Source organism: Vicugna pacos, chromosome 19 (assembly GCF_048564905.1).
Source record: "Vicugna pacos chromosome 19, VicPac4, whole genome shotgun sequence".
In the NCBI taxonomy this organism is placed as follows: domain Eukaryota; kingdom Metazoa; phylum Chordata; class Mammalia; order Artiodactyla; family Camelidae; genus Vicugna; species Vicugna pacos.
In genome coordinates, this window is record NC_133005.1 from 20,557,377 (window position 1) to 20,574,933 (window position 17,557).

The window sequence follows — 17,557 nt, forward strand, 5'->3', positions numbered from 1 at the left end:
GTGCAGAGGGACCAGTTAAGAGCCATTGAAATTGTCAAGATGTCAGACAAGAGGTCTCAGGACTTAGAAATAGATTGCTTCAGGGGGAATTGAGAGCAAGGGAGGTGTCCAGACTGATCTCAGCCTTCTGGCTTGGGCACTAGTTGGATGGTGTAGGGGTAGGGACTATTCAAAAGAACTGGATTTTGGAGGACTATGAATTCCATCTCAGATATGTTCAGGCTGAGGTCTCCGCGAGACATCCAGGGGTTGTTTAGGTGATGCTGTGCTACTTGAGTCTGGAGGTCCAGGAAGAGATTTGCACTGGCCACTGGAATAACCTTAGAACCAGGCAAATACATCAAAAGATGTCAAATTCCATCATGCATAATGAGAAGAGCTAAATTCTGTTGGTAAAAGAACACAAAAGAGAAGAATCGTTTACAAAATTCCAAAATAGATAATCAGATAGAGGAGTTATTAAAGTAACATTGATTCCTGCTGTCACATTAATAGAAAAGAGAGAGAAAATTGAGAGGCAAAGCCACCCTGTAGTAAACATACAATCAACAAAATGTGTGGGTCTCAGGTCAGTTCAGTGACTCTCCATCTCCCACTTTCCTAGCCATATTGCACCCCTTACCCCAGCGCCTCCTTTAAAGAAATTCTGGAGCTGTGTCGCCTCTTCTCACATCCAGCAGGGAACCAAGATTCAGGGCTGGGCAAACTGGCGCGAAGATCCTTTGGTTCCTCCAAGTCCACTGCCCCCGGGTCTCAAGTCTGCTTTTACAGATCCATTTACATGCTAATTTACATTGCTCTGCAAACCCTGGCTTCCCCTTTAAAGGGCTAGTGCCTCCCTTTCCCTACCATTCTCATCCCTTCACCCACATCCTTAAGCAATGCCGGCTCTGGTGATGAAAAAGAAGGGGTCCGCTTGTCTGCGGGTCCTTAAACTTTTGCATTTGTTCAAAATTCCTTTACTGAGGGTCCAAAATTCATTATGGAAGCACAGGCTGCCTTTAAGGACTAGAGGTTACATCCTGTTTTCCTGCCTCCATTCCCTTACCCAGCCCATAGAGATGGAGAGAGGGTTACAACCCCAACTCCACAAGGCTCCCAGACTGGAAGCTGAGCTAGTGAGATAGGGGGAGAAGGCTTGGGGTCTGAGGATTTATATATTCAGCCTAGGACTCAGCTTCCTAGAGAGGAGCCCAGCAATCAGAATTCACCGCAACTCTGTTGGAGTGAACCTGTTTATTAAAGCGCATGATTGGATAATAGGGGTCCTTAACAGGTGGAGGGTAAGTCCTGCTCTCCAATCTGGAAGACAGGAGGGGTCTCATGAGACCATGATTTGAGGACTGACAGTGCTCTGGCTTTGTGGCACAGACGAGAAACCCCTCACAGGCTCCTTGCCCTGCTGGGGAGGCTCCAGGATGAGGAAAAGATAAGCCCTTGGGTTTGGAACTGCCTCTTCATTAAAGTGCTTCTAAATCCACTCTTCGCTGACACACCAGCTGACAGGCTGCCTTGAGGGTCCTGGACTCTTGTTCCAATGCATATTTTTTTAAATAACGGAAGCCAAGTGATCCCTCCATTTCCTCCCATTAAGTCTAACCAACCTGCACCAAGCCACCCTCCACACTGGGCTGCTCCTGAGACATGTTCACTCAGGAGCGCATCCACTACAGCTTCTCTGCCCAGCCTCTTGCTGAGCACTGCAGTCTTTTTCTTCTTCACTGGAACCGAAGCCACATACCCACCCCGGGGATACTCAGAATTCATACTAGAATCTCAGAATGCCAAAGGTGTACGTGTTGCTCATGTATGTGCAGAACATACGAGGTATGGCTGTGTTAACGCTTGTCATCACCAGCCTCCGAGATAGTCCCAACTGATCCTCCCCTCCTGATACTCAAGACCTTGTGTCATCACTCCAACATTGGATAGAGCTGGCCAAGTAGTCAGCAGGCTACTTCAGAAATGTCAGTGTGTCCTCCAAGGCTAGGTCTTAAAAGACATTGCAACTTCTGCATTACTCTTTTTTTGTGGGGGGAGAGGGGAATTGGGTTTTGTGGGAGGGGTTTTGTTTTTTTGTTTTATTTTTATATGGAGGCACTGGGGATTGAACCCAGGACCACGTGCATGCTAAACATTCGCTCTACCACTGAGCTGTAACTTTACCCTCTGCCTTACTCCTTCCAATCACTTGTTTTGGGGAAAATTAACTGCCATGTGATGACACTCAAACAGCCCCATGGGAGATCCATGCAGAAAAGAACTGAAGCCTCTCACCAACATTCAGCGCTAACTTGCCAAGTGTGTGTGAGTGAGTGGGAACAGATCTTCCAGCTCCATCAAGACTTCTTGTTGGCCGGTCACCATATTGACTGCAACTTGATGAAAGACCTCTAGCCAGAACCACCCAGCAAAGGTGCTCCTGGATTCCTGACCCACAGAAATTGTGAAGATAATACATATTTATTGTTATTTTAAGCTGCTAGATTTTGGCATAATTTAGTACACAGCAGTAGATACCTAATACAGCGGGCTTTCATTTCTCTTGGGTAAATATCTAGCAGTGAAATTGCTAGGTCATACGATGAGTATATGTTTAACTTCATGAGGCTGCCAAACACTTTTCCAAGGTGGTTGTCCATTTTACCTCCTACCTACACCACATGCCAGTTCTAGTTGCTTTTTCCTAAGACCCATCTCACCAAAGAGAAATAACATTAACTTTGGCAATAGGACACAGCGAGGGATATGAACCCAGTGTCACCAACAGTCGTACCCTCCTGCTTATCTCCCCTTCTTTTTGAGCCAACCAGTGGTCCTTCCACAGGGCAGGGAACTGATCATGTTCATGGTCTTGGAAATCATCCTGTACTTCAGAGTTGACAAAGCCCTTTTCCACATGAGCACAAGAGCCCGGAGTTCCTCCCGGCCTTTCCAGCCCATGGACACAAAGAGGTTGCATTAATAAGAAAAACACACATTTCACGGGCTTTTACCCTCAGCTGCAGACCACAGGTGCTCCAGAGTCCCTCGACTTGCTCCAGTTATTTCTGAAATTCCCCAGGCTGTTCCACATGAGCTTAGCACAGGGGCCCCTTCTAGAAAGCCAAGTCCTTAGAAGCCACTTGGGGGCAGCACCTGTCCACAGCCCCTGTCAGATTGCCCCGAAGATCAGCACTGTGGTCTCTCCTAAATTCCATTCCTTCGTTCCCCTATGCTTCCCACGTTGCCAACCCCATACCACGGTAGGTCTGAGCATCCTGCAGAAATGGGGAGAGGACCGTTGTAGTAGATTCTGTTAGTGCCCTGCCCAGATGCCCTTTCCCAGGCCAGCATAACCATCCAGCAACTGCTGCAAAGGCTGCCCCCTTCTCCTGAGAATTGCCCTTGATGGATGGATGAATCTGGGAGGTTATACTACCCATCCTCCTCCCAAAAACTGATTGGCACAGCAGGGAAAGCCTGCCCTGCTTCCCTCAGAATGGGACAAATCTCTATCCATTCACACCCCACAGATCCCTGTGGGGTCAGGGGGAGGCTAGACTCCAGCTAAACCGTCTCCCTGTTGAGCATCTTCCCCTGACCTGTCCTGCTTCCCTTCCTCCCTTTCATTCTTCTCTGAGAGCACGTCCTCAATAAATCACTTGCTCAACAATCCCCATTTCAGCCTCTTACTCTAGAAGATACGTGTTTCTCCCAACTTTGTGTTCAGAACCTTTCCCAAACTTACTTGGGCTCCAGAACCTCACAAAGACCCTCATGAAATCAGCTCCTGCGTCTGGCTGTAGACACTCTCTGTGAGCCTTAGGGGCCTGGTAGAAGTATAGGTACCGCACCATCCTTCTCCACTCTTCTGCTCCTCATGCCGCTCCATCTCTCCCACAGAAGCCCACCCACCAGCCACGACATGAACCCTTTCCCCCTATGCAAATCATTTCTTGCAAAGCTGTCTTCCTGCTAGATCCCATCCACTAGAACAGCCACATACAGTGTATTCATTTGACCTTCAAAGCAATCCTTGTCGATCACTATTATTACCCTTCCTATTCCACAACTGAGGAAGCCAGAAGCAATTCACTGCAAAGCTAAGGAAGCCAGAGCCTCTTCCAAAGTCCTGCAATTTTATAATCATAATTTTGTTATGAGAGTTTTAGATATTCTTCTGCTTAAAGAGCATTCCCAACTTGTTTCAGCTTCAGGCGCCACAAAACCTAACTCTGCTCTTAGAGAAACTGAAGCTCTGAATAAAAAAGCAAATTACCCCAGGACACAGACTTAATGAGCAGTGGAAGCAGAACTTGACCCAGGTTTGCTGCCTCCCAAGTTCCGTTCCTGTGCTCCATCCTATGAGAAACCCCTGATGCTCTTCCAGGTCCACAGAGGTGGTCTCCAGGACCCCACCCTTGGCCTCTTTCAACCCTCAGCCCCTCCTTCTGCTCTGGCACATTACTGTAGGAGCCTGCCAGGCCAGAGTGGGCTTGGGCAGAGATATTTTTAAATATCAGGGTGGAGGGTACATGCAGGCCATCAATGAATACAGACACCACAGGACCTTATAAAACCTGAAATAGGCCCTCTGTTTGCTGGTATCTTCTCCATCAATGAAGGTAACAGACAGATAGAATACCTGGGGGGCAGGTATTGCAGAAGTTGGACTGTGTATCAGCTAGCTTTTCCTGTGTAACAAACAATTCCATCTGTTCCCAGTTATGTGAAGAGTCTCAGGTCCCAAATAATCAGGACAAGGGGCAGCGGGCTCAAACCTGCCCAGCCCACTTTGCAGTCCCTTTGAGTGCCCTGAGCTGCAGAGGGCTAGGTAGCAGGCTGCAAGCACCAGGGAATCAACCCCTCTTGGAGGATCCATCCGTCTGTGACTCACGGGAGTTGTTGAATATACCCTAGTTACCTCGCTTCTCAGAGAGGAGAACACTGGGGGTATATGTTCTACCTTGAAGTCCAGAACTCCCCAGCAGGACTCAGTTCCAGTTGCCCACAGTGGTAATTGGCTCCATATTGCACCCAATATGGGCTGCTTCCCTCCGCTGCCTCAGTTCCTGACTCCCTCCTAGTGCAAGGAACTGCTTACACACAAATCCTTGCCTCCTCTTTTAGGGGAGCCCAAACAAAGACAGCATCTCGGCCCTGTCTCTGCTACAGTCAGCCTACGATCAAGATGATGGCAGGGGTTCCCAGTAGGTGTCTGAGCTTAGGGCTGGGCAAAGGACTTTCCAGCCCTCATCTCTACTCTGGACCCAAATGCCACAGGGAGATGTCACAGAATGTTGGTGGGATGTCCTCTGTCATTCTGGAATGGCAGCTAAGGCCTGAAACTGAAAACAGAAGATTCTTACTACCCATATTTTACAGTGAGCAACCAGTGAGTCACCGACACCTGGGCAGCCAACTCCTGTCTTACTAAGAGGCAGCACAACTTGCTCCCCCACTGTTCTACCTAAAGAGAGTGGGTAGGGTGGGGGTGCAGAGGGAAGCTCACTGCCAGCAGGACAGGATTTCCTCTCATTCCCTAAAGCAAGCGAGGAAGGGGGTTCCAAGATCATCAGAAGAATATCCAATGTGTCAGTTTGCAAATCCCTCCGGACCCAGCCCAGCCCTCTATTCAGACCAGCCATTCCACATTCTGTCCATTCCATATCTCTAAGTCATCCCTTCTCTCCACCGTGATGCTCCCCATTTGGGCTCCTGCCGTCCCCTGCCTGGCATCTTTAGCAGCCCCCTTTCCTACCTCTCCATCTCCTCTCTCAGCTTCGTGTCCACCCAAACCCATTCTTCTAAAGTGGATCTTTCTACAACAGGCCATCAAACTGTGATGGGCTGCAAGGCTGCCTGTGGCCTGTTTTTGTGCATCCTGTGAGCTAAAAATGGTTTCTACGTTTTTACATGTTTTTAACACAAAACAAAGAAAACTATGTGACAAAGACATTTGCTACCCACCCATCCACCCCCTCCCTGTTCTAAAGCATAAATCTCATCCTGCCTAAGGGAGTGGCCTCCCTGCTGGTCTCATCCTACACACGCACCCCTACATGCCCTGTGCCTACTTTCTGTGCCTGAAACACCCAGCCTTCCCCTCCCGTATGCCTGGTCTACTACCTGCACTTCCAGTCTCATTTTAAGTGTCCCTTTGGCTGGGCCTTGACCTGTTGGCTTCAGACTATACTTGACTTCTCCTGCTCTATTCCATATGACAGGGGTTGGCCCCTGCAGCTTCCTGTGTGAATTAGATCACAGCTGGGTCTGGCCAATCGATGGGAGATTGGAGTGAAAGAAGAAGGGAGATTCCAAAGGTATTTCTTCCCAGGACTCCGACCACAGCTGGGTCCTCCCTATGGTTCCAGCTCCCACTGGGTGACATGAGCCCCAGTAATACCATCTCCGCCCTTCTCCTCTTCCCCAGGGCGGTAACAGCTTCCTGCTGTTGTTAATTTCTGGGTTGCTCCTGGTTGACTTCTCAGCTTTTCCACTGACTGTCTAAACAATTCCATGCATTTAATTACCTCCAGTTAAATTCTGGTTTTTGTTTTCCTGGTACTACTACACCATTCCTCCAGGTACCACTGAGCCCGAGGTGAGTCCAGGCCCCGGCTAGTACTCAAATAGCACCCTTCACTCATTGCTTCAACAAGCAGTTACTGGATGTCTATGATGTTCCACATGGGGGTTCAGGAAACCATAGACTGCTGGACAAATTCCCAGCCCACTGCCCATTTTGTAAATAAAATTTTATCAGAACACAACCATATCCATTTATTTACATATTGTCTACGCTGCTGTCAAATCAGAATTGAACAGCTGCCATAGAGACCAGGTGTCTAACAAAGCTGAAAATATTTACCATCCAGTTCTTTTACAGAAGTTCTGTAGGCCCTTGTTACTCAAAATATGGTCCTGGGACCCGCAGTCCCAGCTTCACCTGGGAGATTGTTAGAACTGGGAGATTCTCAGACCCTGCCCCAGACCTGCTGAATCAGAATCTGCATTTTGACGAGATCCACAGGTTGATGCAAGAGCACACTGAAGTTTGAGTAGCTCTGTCTTAAGAAGTCACCCCCTTATCAGAGCACTCTTCATGCTTATCAGGAATTATTGGCTAATTAATCGTCTTTCCCACTAGATGAAAGCACAAGAGTGACTCATGCTATTTCTTATTAGATTCCCAGCACCTGATACGGCTGCTAGAACAGAGAGGATGAAGGCAAGGACCCTCTAATAAATAAATAGTTGAAGAGAATGATGGAAGCTAAAGGAGGAGAGAGCTTCAAAAGGAGTAGTGATCATTTTTGTATATCAAATTGGCAAATATCAGAAAGTTTGTTAACATGTGGCTTTGAGAGATGGGAAATAGTCTGTCTTTGACGTTGTTAGCACAAACTCTGGGGAGATATTCATCCAACTTACAAATGCATATATCCCTTGGCCCTACATTTCCTCTTGCAGACCTTTATCTTTCAGATAGACTCACACCCAGGAGAAATAATAGGATGCTAAGTTATTCGTTGCACCACTGTCAGCAAGAGCAAAGGATTGGACGTAATCAAGTGTCCATTGAAAGGGATTTGCCCAGTAAGCTGTAATGAAACTGTATGACTTTAAAAACAGAAAGAAGGAACTGGAGTGATGTCCAAGGTAGGTTGTTAAGTGAAAAAAGCAAAATGCAAAACAGGATATATGAGATGAGATTCAAAATAGGGCAAGGAGAGAGAAGAGAATATGCACGCTTGCTTGAATATTCATCACACATCCCTGGAAGGACATAGGCAAAAGCCAACAAAACTGTTTGGCCACAGGAAGGGATCACTGGGTTGCTGAGGCCAGATATAGGAGATTTTCCACTGTCTACTCTTTGATATTTTCTGAACTTAAAAAAAAAATCAGGAAAACCTGCAAGAAAAAATAGAGAAGTGTCAAAAGTTTAGATATGTTCTGGATGTCTAGTCTAGTACCCTTCCTACTCAAAATGTGGTCTATAGACAGGCAGCTTTGGAATCATCTGAAAGAGAGAAATGCAGAACTCCAGGCCTCACTCCACATGGACAGAGTCAGAGTCTGCATTTGAACATGAGCCCTCGAGAATTCAAGCACATAGTACATTGATACACACTTGCCCGGGCAACCAAAGGACTCACTCTTAGCAGCACCAGCTGGGTTGGTAGCATGGTCTATTACTAATAAAACAATTGCCTTTCCCCCCTAACTGGGGCTCCATCCTGGTAAAACACCAGGACCCAGGCTGTTCCCATTTAGAGGGAAGATTTCAGCAGCTCCTCCCAGGCCCCAGCTGGCCCTGAGCCCAGTTCCCTGGCAGCTCCCCAGCCAGGGAAACAGCTCACTTCCTTCTCCAAGAGCCGCTGGAACTGCTCAGAACGGAAACATTTGAGAGTTTTCCACTCTCCCGGTTATAAGCTCTTTCCAACACGAATAAAGATGCATCTGTCTGGCTCAGGTTTATTCCTAACATTTATTTATCCATCCACCAGTGCCTCTGGGTACCTGGTACCCTGACCTAGTGGTGGAAGGAAGGCAGAGAAGGGAAAACATTGGGCAGGCCCCATTGGAGAAGAAGGGAGGAGGAAAAGCCAGGAGGTTGGCTACTGCCTCTGCATCCTTGATCCATCTGGAACTGCTCCAGGCCACATCTGGAGGCCACATCTGGAAGTAGTGATGCCACTGGACTTTTCAGAGCAGTAGGCATAAGAAAGAAGAGAGGAGTGGGGAGCTGTACAACCTCAGTCCAGACCACCCAGGAGTTTGCCTTTGGAGGACCAAGCAGGGAGATTAACTGAGACTAACATCTCCTACCATACTGCTCCCAGTATGACTTCCAACTCTGAGCTCAACGTGTGAGTGAGCACAGAGCAGCCACAGGGAGTGCCCCACACTGCCACTGTCTTAAGATTTCCCCAACCCCAAGTCAGAGGGACTGTGGACAGATCATGCCCCCTCTCTCTGGATCCTTCTTTTCCTCTCACCTCCTAACAGCAGCATTTTCCCTCAGACCCTGAGCCCTCCACTTCCCCCTTCATGCCCTGTCCTAGGTCTGTCCTAGTCACAATCCCTGGGTGGCTAATATCTCTTGAATTAAAAACAAAACCAAGCCATAAAACCACTAATAAATGTTCATCCCAGGAGAGTTTACAAAATGCTTCCATTTACTGTGCCTCTCAATTTATCATCCAACAGCCCTTCAAGGTTAGAATTCCTCCCCCTACCCTACGGAGGGGAACAGCAAGCCCAGGAGATGTCAAAGGGCTTGATGATCCCTCCCAGCTTGTAGATAGCAGAGGCCTCGGGACTCAAATGCACACCCAAGCTGCCATCTCCCAAGGCCTCCAAGGGCCCTCTGGTGCAGGGCTCCAAATCAGACAGGCCTTTCACCAGCAGCCACCTGCTGACACCCTAGCTCTGTGAATGGTTTTGTCCCTTGCCTGGCCCATTCAGACCTCAAAGTCAGAGACTTGTTTCCTCCCCATTTTCTCTATTGTCCCCCATACCTAGTCTTTCCCATTAGAGAGTTTGGGCAATCATCTAACCCTTTTCTTCCCAATCACTACTGTGATTGCGTCCCAGCCAGTCTCCCTGTCCACAGGGCTCTTTTCTTACTGTTTCACGTTCCACCAACTACTCTCAAACCCTCTGTGATAAATTAATTGCAAATGTGGCCACAGTTGTTCCTCTTCCTGTGTCCACACCATTTGCAATGTGACTTTGCATCTCTTTCTATCAAGAGGAAAAGTATTTCCCCACCTCTTGAATCTGGGCTGGACTTGTGAATTGCTTTGGCCAATAGAATATGGTCAAAGTGGCACAATGCCAATACTGAATAGGCTTCAAGAGGCCATGTGCATTTCCACCTCTCTTGGAAATCTACCTAGCCACCATGTGAACAAGCCCAGGCTAGCCTTCTGAAAGATGAGAAGCCATGTGGCCTAGCCAATAGCCAGCCAAATGCTGACCATATGATGAGGCTATCCTGAACCAGCTAGTCCCTATCCAATCCATTAGCCAATCAAATATGCATGAGGGAACCACCATGATCAGCTAAGCCAGCCCAGACCAGAAGATCCACTCAGCCAACCCACAGATTAGTGAGAAATAATAAATAATTATGGTATTAAGTCACTAAATTCTGGGGTGTTTTGTTAAACAGCAAAAGCAAACTGATATACCCTTTGTCTTCTGCTCACTGACTCTTAGGGACTTCCCAGACCAAACTCCTCATCTTGGTATTCAAAGCCTTCCTACTGAAGTTGACACCTCAGCTTCATTTATCACAACTTCTCCAAAGCCTGGTCCCCACAATGTTCCTGATATTTCTTGCTCTTTCCATCCTTGAACCTTTGCTTGTATAATCTTCCCTCTCACCCTTCTTTCCCCTCTCCCCACCCTGAATACCATTTCACCTTCCTTTCTCCATCTCTCAAAATTATGTCCTTCCTTTAATGCCTTACTCTGGAGTGTTCTGTGATAGTGTTTCTTGTTGTGCTAATGCCTTTCTCACTTTCAGTTTCAAACTTTGCTCTAATTTGCTGTGCCTGCCAAAGAAGCACTTAATCATACCCTTCCACTGCCTTGGCTTTATTCTGCGTTGGTTCATGTAGTTCACTACAGACAAGTAAGAACAAATAAATTTGGCCTCATATGTCTACACAGATCAGTCAGTGGAAAATGCCCACAGAGGCGTCTGCTGGAAAGACTGCCATGATTGGTCAGTAATGTCTGCCATTGGTGCAGGCAAGAGGGGTCCCAGCATATAAGTCAGTATTGGCCTTTCCTCATCTGATACAGGGATTCTTGGGCTTTTTGTCTGGTGAGCTCTATAGACCCCTTCTAAGAATAATAAAATAGGAAAAATTAAATACATCAGGTTATAAAGGAAATCAGTTATGTTGAAATACTTTTACCAAATTATTTTAAAATGTAATATGTGCTTCTTCCTTGATATACTACACAAGATCTAGTGTAGGGGAGATACTGTCTAATAACTACTGTAACTCTGAAGTATAGATGACCTTTCAAAATATTTATAACTGTAATGTGACATGAAAATATTCGTGGCAAACAAATATCTGTTGCAAAGACTCAGCTGTATGATTTGTTGCCCATGTCCATAATTAAAGGAAACATTTGATTTAATTTAGAGGAAAATACAGATGAGGTGAGATGCCAGGGAGGAAGGATGCTGGAGAGTTTGGCCTAGCCAAGTGGAAAGTAGACCCAGCAACAGGGCTTAGAAATTATCCTAAGTGTAATGGGAAACCATTGAGTCAGAGGAGGACATGATTGGATTGGGGATCAAGAAGGAAAATTCTGACTGCAGAACAATGTGGGTCATGTAGGAGGTAGAAAGGCCAAGACTAGGGATGGGGAGTGGGAGCAGGGACCTAATCCATTAACTCAGGCAAGAGCAAGAGAAGATGAGGTGAAACTAACATGGCTTGCTGATGGATGACTGGGTGACTTGGGTGACTGAAGTGAGGGAGAGGGAAGTTAAAGCCTGAATTCTGGCCTAGGTGCCCCACCCATACCCTAGACACAATGGGTAGAGGGGCTAAATCATATCTATTAAAATTCAAAACATGTGCCCCCTCTGACCTAGCACTTAGACATCCAGCTATATACCCAAGAGGCACAAGCAAGGGTGTTCACAACAAGATTGTCTAAAACACTGAAAAACTGAAAAAAACTAAAATCTGATTGAGAAGACAATGACTAAATAAACTAAAACACATATATGCATAGTATTAAATACTACTCGGCAGTAAAAAGAGTAAGAAAAATCAAGAAGACAGCAGTGTATGGACTGACACGGAAGGACATCCAAGACCCTCTGTTAACAGAGAAAAAAGCAAGTTTCAAGAGAGTGTGTACAGCACGATCCTACTTGCATTTGATAAAGGACTGTTTCTATATGGTTACCAAAGGAGAAAGTGGGGGGAGGGATAAATTAGGAGTTTGGGATTAGCAGATACAAACAACTATATATAAAATAGATAAACAACAAGGTCCTACTGTAGAGCACAGGGAACTACATTCAAAATCTTGTGATAACCTATAATGAAAAAGAACATGAAAAAGGAAATATGTATGTGTATATATATATATATATATATAGAACTGAATAATTATGCTGTACGCCAGAAACGAATACAACATTGTAAATCAACTATGCCTCAATAAAAAAATAAATAAATAATCTGATTTTTTCCAAGGCAAATATATTTCAATATTACTTTTGTCATTTTATTTGGGTGTGCATGCGTGAGCGAGAGAGAGTGAGAAATAAAATAACAAGCTTCCCTCTGGAGGGAAGAGGGTTTGAGAGATAAATCTATATTGCCTGAATTCTTAACAAATGCAATTCTTCTTGTTTAATTTAAAATAAATACATTTTACAAATGAGAAACCAGGGCCCAGTATTCTTTTTTTAAATTTTTTATTGAATTATAGTCATTTTACAATGTTGTGCAGTATTCTTGCTTTGTGCACCCCCTCCACATCTCCCCCCATGTCCTCATTCTAGCCCCAGGAGGCAATAAAAGTGAAAGGTCAAAGGCAGTCCTCTTATCCTGGGGTCCATGGACTTGGGTGGGAAAAATATTACCCCATTATTTTGACTAGCCTCTACTGAATTATGACATTTCCTTGCATTCTGAATGTAGGCAACAGACCACATTAGCGTTAGCAGCGTCTGAGACTGTCACCAAAAGAAATCAGGTATTTCTCTATCATATAACAGTCATTGCAGGTACCTTAAAATATCATTTATGAGATTATGATAGATGTGAGATCCAATGCTAGATTTTCTTTGTTAATGCGTTAACAAGAAACACATGCCTTACTGTATCATACTTTAAAATATGTTACCATCTGCATTTCAGTGCAATTGGTTTTCTTTTTTATCCAGTGTGTTTTACTTTATGCATTTAAAAGCATTATTCTGGCAAGGGCTCCATGGGCCTCACCAGCCTGCCAAAGGGGTCTGTTGCCCAAACAAGGTTAAGATCCTTATTGTAATCGAGGGAAGAGAGTTCCCAGGCCAGCCCCACATGTGTTGAGACAAGAGCCCTGAGCGGGGGCGAGCTCTGGGAGGGCGACTTCAGGACAGCTTGCCCTCCTGAGTGAGGACCCACCTCTGGGGAGACCCAGACAGAACTGTGGAAGAGGTCAGTGAGGGTCTAGAGGAAGCCTCTGTGGATTGGGACCCAGCCCTTCTCCAAAAGAACAGGGTCTTTGGGGCTCAGAGGAGCCTGGATCCTAGGCAGGTTAGCACATAGAGCCAAGGTAGAGGCCTCTGCAGCCAGCAACCTGCCTACCTGCCATACTACCTATGACAGGTTGGGAAGCCTCTGGGGCACCTTTATCCCTGCTGTCATCATTTTCATGACCCCTGTGACTCTTTATCCTAGACCTATCCCGAATGACCCACCCAGTCCAATCTGAACACTACACACTGGTGGTAAACTCCCCCTCTCCTCCTGGGTAGGAAAATCTTTTGAGACTCAGCTTGTATTCAAGAAAAAACTTCCCCGCAACAAATACCGTGGGCAGCGGTGATGGGATGGGAACAGCCAAGAAGGTTAGGAAATCCCCCTCACACCTTTCAAAACCCAGCATGATGTACCATGGAACCTGGTATCAATGGGCTGGGTGTGGCAAGGTCTGTGTCTGAAGGCAGAGGACCTCAGAACATCCTGGCAGAGGTCAGACCTTGCTTTGTTTAGGGACAGATTCACTCTTGTCTCTCCAGAGATTGACTGAGGTAGGGCTGCCTCATTCTTGCCTGTCCAGAGATATTGTAGGTTTGCTTTATTGAGGAATAAGTTTCCTTCCACAAAAATATGAAAACAAATATATGTATGTATATGCATAACTGGGATATTGTGCTGTACACCAGAAACTGACACATTGTAACTGACTATACTTCTATTAAAAAATAAATAAATACAAGTAAAAATTTCCTTCCACAGATTTACTTCAGTGCTAAGGAAACCAGACTGGGACTGATGATGATATCGGGAGAAAAACCATGGGTGGATGGCGCTGGGACCTCTCCCCCAAAGCCCTGCTGCGTCAGCACCAGAAGGAGTGGTGATGGTGGCTTTCCTGGGGGGCGGCCTTTCAGAAAACCTGTCAAAGGTGCCAGCCCCTCATATCTCACCTACGCAGGACTACCCCGTGCCAGCCCATGCTATCCCGCTGTCCTCTGCCTACACAACTCCACCTACCCTTCCAGGCCTGGATCCAACTCACCATTTCCAAAAGCCTCTTCCAGTCTCTGGACTCATTACATTGGCTGTGAGATTAGGGCTTGGGTCAAAGTGAGCTAAATCTGAGGGTGCAGGGAGAGCCCAAATGATGCTCTTAGCAGTCTCCTAAAGTAGCCAACACCCAGATAGTGAGCTTAGAGTGAAAGACTCCAAACTTGACTCCCCCTTTCATGTGTGCTCTAGGTTCCTCTGTGTCTCTTAATTGGTGCTGAGGACACAGCCGATACTGCTCAGGCACCAGGGACACAAGTACAAACTGACAAAGTCTCTGCCCTCATGGAGCTGACATGGGGGAGACAGACAAACAGACAACAGACACATAAACCAGTGAATAGACTGTCTCAAGTGGTGGCAAGCACTGTAGAGGAAAATAGAGCTGGTAAAGTCAGTGGTCCTGAAGGAAAGTAAGGGAGGGAGCCATGTGGATATCCAGGGGAAGAGCTTTACTATTCAGGGAGAACAATCAATGCAAAAGTCCACAGGCAGGAACATCTTTGACATACTAAAGGAACAAGCAGAATGTGATTGAAGAGGAGAAGGGGAGGGAGGTGATGGGAGAGAATTAGCAGGGGGAGATCATGAGGGCTTCACAGACATTGTGATGACTGCAGCTCTTGCTTAGAGTTGGGTGGGAACCATGGGAGGATTTCATACAAAGGCAGAACATAGTCTCTCTCAGCCTCTGCAGGATTGCTCTGCACCCTATGGTAAGAATCACTCAGGAGTGGAGGTGGGGGTGGGGGAGAAAAACTAGGGTGAAAGCAGAGGAGAGGCAGTGACCCAGGCAGCAGGTGATGGTAGCCATGGAGGAGATAAGTGGTTAGGTGTTTGGAAGGTACATCTGATGGGGTTGTTGATGGCTAGGTTGAAGGATATGAGCAAAGAGAGTAATCAGGTTTCTGGCCCAAGCAATAAAGTGACATGGCAAAGACCCCAGAAGGAGCAGGTTTAGGGACATGGGTGTGTAGTTCCATCTAGGTTGTGAATAGTGCCTTTATGGGGGACACAACTCATCTGTCTTTCTAGCTGAGTATGTGACTAATGTGTCAGGGAACTTTTCCAGTGAAGCAGGACAGCGAATCAAAACTCCAGGGGTACACGGTGCCTGACTACAGAAAGATTTGTACATGAATGTTCTTAGTTTTATTCGTAAGAATCCAAACTGGAGACAACCCAAATGTCTATCAACAAGAGAATGGAAGAGGGAGGGTATAGCACAGTGGTAGAGTGTGTGCTTAGCATGCACGAGGTCCTGGGTTCAATCCCCAGTACCACAGTTAAATAATAATAATAAACAAATACCCTCATCCAGCACTCAGAAGTATAAGCACATAAATTACATAACTGCTACATGTCAATCAGGAGAAAGGGAGAAAGCTCTCTAAGGAAATGAGAAAACTCTGTGCAATAGATACAGGTGGGAAAAAAAATAAATAAATAAACAAGCAAACCTAATTACCTCCCCTCAAAAGTAAATAAATTACTAAAAAAAAAAAGAATTCTGAACTAATATTTAAAAACAAACAAAACAAGAGAATGTATAAGCAAATTATGGAATACTGCTCAGCAAGAAAAAGGAACTCACTACTGATACACACAGCAACCTGGCTGAATCTCCAGTGTATTATGCTGAGCAAAAGAAACTTTACACAAAAGAGTACAAACTGTATGATTCTTTTTATATGAAGTTCAAGAATAGGCAAACTAACCTATATCCTTCATTGGATTTGCCCCATCCCAGGCAGTAAACTTGTGCACTGAGCATGGCCACCCATTTTCTGGATGAGGAAACTGAGCCTCTGATATATTAAGTGACTTTCCCAGCATCACAAAACTTACAAGGATAGGATAGAGGTTTTTAATCAGGTCTTCTGACACCAAAGTTTCCAAGTTCCCACATGATATCCTTTTATAGAAAAAGCAGTAGTGAAGGTCTTCAACCAAAGAGAACAGCCCAACTACTTTTTTTTTTTTAGAAGAAGCCTTCTGCCAACAGGCGCCCCATCCTTTGTTGTCTTCTCCAGCTGGTTGGAGTAGAAGGCTCTTTGGGGGCCAGCAAGGAGCCCTTCCTCCGCTCCACAGCCACTCCCAGCAATTCCTCTGCCAGACTTTGGCTCCACCCTCTCCAGTCCAGACTCTCTCATTCCACTCGGGAGAATGTGCTCTCACATATTTGTTTTCCTTCAGCAGCTGTCTCTTGGAGAGGACTGGAGGCCACCTGGTAAAGCCAGAGGCAAAATTCTAACTAGAGCAGTGGTGACTGGGGCAGTTCCAAACCTCCAAGTTATGGAAAAATCCAGCAGAGGCCTTCCCAGGGTGGTGACTCGGCACTCCCACAGGCAGGGGGCTGCACATGGGGGCCTCAGACCACAGCCTGGGCCTGCAGCCTGCTGACCAGGAGGCCTGCCTGCCTGCCTGGGTTTGGCTCATACTCTCTCCCAAGGAGCAGCTCAGGATTTTGAGGACAGCGCTGCTGCTGCACATCTGCCTCCTGCTCCTGAAAGCCAAGACTCTCCACTCAGGGAAGCCTTGAGGATGCGGCTCCAGACCCACGGTCTCTGCACCCATGAGTGTAACCTTCAACTTGCCCCTCCTGCCCTCGTGGAGGTACCCAACTGGGAAGCTTGTTGCTGGTGCTGCATTTTGTGGAATGAGACAGCAGTTAGGAGCGAGCAAGCAAGGGAAGGAGTGACAAAGCCACCAAAGAGCTAGGGCTCTTCTCAGCTAAGACCCCAGTCCCCCAAGGATGCGTTCATGCCTGCCAGCTTCCCATCCCCAACTGGGCACAATGCAGGAGTTCGTGGGCTGGCTCTGAAGCCAGCTCGACCTGGCTTTAAATTCCTCACTAACAGGTGTCTGAAATCCCATTCACTAGAGTCAGAGCGTGACATGGAAATTCATGAGCATGATTTACTAAGGAAGTGACCTCAAGAGAAAGGGAGGAAGGGAAGCAGGGCAGGGCAAGGGAAGATACTTGGCAAGGATGGGGTCTCCGCTGGAGTCTCACCTCAGCCTGACCCCACGGGGAGCTCTGGTGGCTGGGCGGGGGTGATGAATGGTCCAGAGTTATCCCCCCTTGAGGTAAGCAAGCCAGGCTCTCATAACCCTATGTCAATCAGCCATTGTCCTCCTCTGGAAAATAGGGGGTGGGGGATGGGAGACGGGGATGGGAGACGGGGATGGAAGTTCCCAAGAGGTTCTGGACAAGGACATCAGCCACAAGGCAATCCCCTAGAGAAGGTCTCAGAGGCAAGTTTTTAGCCACTGCCCTG